At 37.0% G+C, this 4551-nt stretch overlaps 1 long non-coding RNA gene across 1 annotated transcript; it reads right to left on the bottom strand.

The window, feature by feature from the left end:
• Positions 1–3564: 3564 nt before the first annotated feature.
• LOC137578716 (uncharacterized) lies at positions 3565–3840 on the bottom strand. Its single transcript, XR_011032752.1, has 2 exons — positions 3729–3840; positions 3565–3672 (listed from the first exon to the last, which is right to left on the bottom strand). It is a non-coding gene; the product is annotated as an uncharacterized lncRNA (long non-coding RNA).
• Between the last annotated feature and the right edge of the window lie 711 nt (positions 3841–4551).

Raw genomic sequence — 4551 nt, 5'->3', positions numbered from 1 at the left:
AAGCGAGAAAGAAACGAAAGAAGAATGCAGATAAAATTGTAGAAACGAAAAGTGTCAACTGCCACTCATTGGCCATCAATCTTATTGTATGATAACGTCTGGCAGGCAGCTCGTAAATCTCAACGCAATCAGCATTCTCTTTTTCTTCTGTTTTTCTCGTCCTCTTTTTTTTTTTGCTTTCTAGTCGCGGATGTCCTATTTTGCGTAGCCTGTCAGTTCGAGGACGGTCAACACACATGAGACTCAATCGAGTGGGTGCAGGGTTTCTATGCTTTGTGTGTGTGTGTGTGTGGGTGAGTGTGTGTCAGTGGGGAAAACGGTAAAATCAAATCAATTCTCCTTTAAACGATGAGTTTCTGACAAGTTTACTAAAAGAAGCTCTACTTTTCGATGAGAGCATGATGAAGTTTTCTGAGAAAATACAATCGAACCAGAAGTGACTTTCAGCTATATAAAAACTAATAAGTAATAAACTGATCATTTTTGAAAAAAGGCGAAAGATGATAGTGTAGGAAATAGTTAGCACTACTAAAATTAAGCTAGTAGGGTTAAACTACTACGGTTAAAGTAGTCTACATTAATCCATTTCGTGTTTAACATTAGTACACTATTGAAACTATGGACTCTTAAAGTTATGAATCTAGAAAATAACGATCACATTAAAAATGTTTCTCCAACTAATTTAAGACATTCTATTCAAAATTCTTGAAAGTTTCTTTAGCTACTTGCATCGGCAATTATGGGCAATGCAGTTGTAAAGGAAAGAATAGTTTGTCAGAGCTGCTAACAGTACAATAGCCCTTATCCAAAGACTCTTTAACCGTTTGTTCCACACACATTTCATTGGCTTTTCCAACTCACAACAAAGGCTGCTTGCTACATTACCTAAAGCCACGCTCTTACACTCCCTCTCTTTGCTATCTCTTTCTCCATCTTACCATTTGTCTGTTTTGAAATCCTGTACTTGAATGGCTGAAAACCTTTCATTATTGTTAATAACAGTACAGCAACAAGGAATCAATCAAGCTAAGCTAAGTACCAGTCACAGAGAATGGGCAGAATGGAATGGAAGGAAGTTCAATTGCAGCTCGTATGGCAACAATATTGCCAGGCATTTCAAATATTAATCAATGATTCCACTCCTCCTGTGAGTTCACTCCACCTAACTTCAACATTGCTTTCATCGTCATCCCGTACGTATAGTCAAAAGGTGCATTAGATGCCGTTTCCACTGACTTTGGCCAGCAATTGAGCAGATACTCCATATACAAACGCACATTGACCATAAATTCAATCGAACGTGTTTGTGTGTGTGTTCATGAGTCTGATTGTGTTTGTGATTGACCAGAAATTGTTCATTCTATGCAGAGGCCCTTGAGGTACATATACGGACACAGCAAAGCCGACACGAGGTGTGACTTCTCTCCAAATGCTCTTAAACAGAAAATTTCCACAATTTCCAGCAATGTACTTTTCGTTTGCCTTGCCAATTTTTTTTTTTTTGTTGTGCATTTTAAGCATGTTATTAAGTTACAAGCAATTAAAATTACTCGCGTAATCAGAGCGAAAAAGATAAATTCGCGTTATAATACAGATACCTATGTATGTATGTATTTATGCTATTTTTTTTTCGTTTTGTCTTCGTCCATTCCCCTGGTCTCGCCGTCGTCCCTAGTCCTTGGCACGCATGCGGAGAAGAAGAAATGGGATTTAACATCGTTCTCCGGCGTATTCGCGCGTAATCAGGCTGCCGCACTGGGGGCTAATTAATTTCGCCACTTTACTCCGTTACGAGAGTCTCCAGAGATGCGGCAACGGCGAGAGAAAGAAGGTTTTAGCTCTGGGTTTCGTTTCTCCTGCCGCCACCAACTTTGCTTTGTATTGCTGTATGTGCTGCTTTGATTTTATTTTTTCTGTTATTTTTTTTTTTTTGTTGCTATTTTCTCCCTCATTCTTTTTGTAGACTGCAGGCACCACCCTAAAGCCCTATACCTCTTTTGTATACCCTACTACACTCGCTTTGTGTTTTCTAATTTGTTTCTGATACCCTTTAAAATAAGTGTACATAGGGTTCTTGCGGGCACCTGTTGTTCGGTATTAAATATTTATATTACAATAAAGACCTGGCCTTTGATATCTCACTTTTGAAAATTGTTTTTCATATTTTCCTTCAATACTTGTACAAAACTGAATGGGATATCAGCTAGGCGGTTACTTGCCTTGCAATTTTCTTATTCTTCTCATTTCGCTTTTTCTCAGAGATTTTTCGTGTATACCTATTTTGTTTTCGTTATTGGTGTTTTTCTTTTTTATTCCTGGCGGCTGCTTGGTGTTTATAATTTTTCACAGAGCTCGTTAATATGGCTTAAGTTGATGAAACAACGCACTCTTAACTCATGCCAAACTAATTGCTTTTGTTTTTAGTAAATAAACTAGGAATGGAAAGTTTAAATTAAAATTTTCAAACGAAGTAAAATGCTCGGCACATAGCAAATTATGCAAAAACTTTTCAACAAAAGGCAAACTACATACATACATATAAGAAGAGAGAAGAGAAATCCGAAAAACCAACCAAAACATCGAGGGGAACACACGCACACTTGGAAGTTTGGAAAGTGGATCCTAACAGGCGTTCCTGCCGAGAAGGCTCGACGGTCAAGCGCTAAAGAAAAAGTGACGTCAAGCTAAAAAGAAGCGAGAAAGAAACGAAAGAAGAATGCAGATAAAATTGTAGAAACGAAAAGTGTCAGCAAGCAACTATAACTTCAAATACAAAGAATGCTAGAGAGAGGTGAAAAAACTAGTTTTTTACATGGCAGATAAAGTTGCCCGAGGGCCCACAGTGCTTCTTGCGACACTTTTACACAGCCAAATGCAAAACCATAGAGAGGGGTAACGGGACACGGAGAAAGCACGAGAAAGAGCAGACAAAGTTGGCAAACAACATTAGTTGATGGCCCAAATGGGCCGGCATGGCGCTTTTGGCAGTCAATAAGCAGGCGACATGTTGGCCAAAGAAAGTACATAAAAAGAACCAGATGAAGATGAAAACGGCTAAGGAAATGGGGAAGAAGACGGGTGGGGAACAGAAACGGCAACACGACGAACAGTTCTCAACAAGTTTAAAGTTGCTGTCGAATTTTTTTTCGGCGGCAAAACGAATTCGAGGGTAGAAAAGTTGCAACTTGCTTGCAAAATTTATGTAAATTCTTCAAACATTAAAGATAAAATTGAAAGAAAAAGGAAAAGCTGAATATGTGCAATGGAGCAAGCTAAACTTTTTCTTATGGAAAATGTCATTGAATGTCCTCAGTTTGAGAAGCAATTGAATGTCATTGCTACAAGCTGGACACTATATCCGAAATGCTATATAACTATAATTTAAACTATAAAAGGTGTTTGGTTGTATGAATCTTAGTTTAACCGTTTAATGTATGTGTCTCCCTAGTGTGTACTAGCATATTTAAAATTACCTTAGCTACTGCATCTGTGGCCACTTTCGATCGATACTGATTATAGCTATATATATACCAAAAAGTTCCCAAATAAAAAAATTTCTATAAGTTAGTATCAAAATATATATTTTCAGAACCAGTTTTATCGAGCCCAGGTTGGCTCAGTTATTAAGAACCATGTGACCAGTATCCCATAATTGAAGAGGAAGAAGCCACACTGAATGCATTCCAAGGTTAATTACATAATGGTTAAGATCGTTGAGATATACTCACCATGTTCAACGTATGATATAATGTGTAAGGAATGTTTTTAATTTATCACTTTATACTTAACCTAAAAGAGTAAAAGATATAAAAGGATGTTTTTTTTTTTTTTTTATTGTGTTTGTTGTGTACGACGAAGCAACGAAGAGAGACTAAATATATTTTTGTGTTGGACTTAAGTTATGCTAAAACAAATTGAGACTTTTAAAGTCATAGGTTACTAGACAATCAAATAAAAAGTAGGGAAGTTTATATTCCGGATTATGAGAAACGATGATAATAAGACATTTTACTGAATGTAATATTTCTTTGTACAAGAAATAAACTTGATTAATGAGATTTAGGTGTTCATATGGACGACAAACTGATAGACAAGCGGACAGAAGGACATTGATAGATCGCTAAGATCTAAGGATTGTAAAGCATATAAGTATATTCTTGATCAGCCTGCGACATACCAAATTTTATAAATACCGAGCTGAAAATAGTACAAGTTAAGCATATAGACGTTGTTCATTATTTGAACCATAAGGGCGGAGTTGTGGTCTATTTACATAAAGACGGATATTTAATTTAATAATGCCTTCTATGTCTCTATTTTTGCTAGTCAGGCTGTATGTAACACATGGTTACCATATTGTAACATATAACCTGCTACAATTTTACTGCGAGCTGTTGGAATCTGGTAGAATCTATCAGTAGTACGCGCTGGTTTCGGCTCAATTAGTCGGTGAGGAATGGGGGATGGGGGAAATGGATAGACTACCCGCTCTACTAGTTAGAATTTTATTAATGAATTCGCGTACTGACACAATTTATCCTCGGTTTAACG

This window comes from Drosophila tropicalis, unplaced genomic scaffold (assembly GCF_018151085.1).
Source record: "Drosophila tropicalis isolate 14030-0801.00 unplaced genomic scaffold, ASM1815108v1 contig_662, whole genome shotgun sequence".
In the NCBI taxonomy this organism is placed as follows: Eukaryota; Metazoa; Arthropoda; class Insecta; order Diptera; family Drosophilidae; genus Drosophila; species Drosophila tropicalis.
Note: the sequence above shows the minus strand (reverse complement) of the source record. Positions and strands in the feature narration are given on the sequence as shown.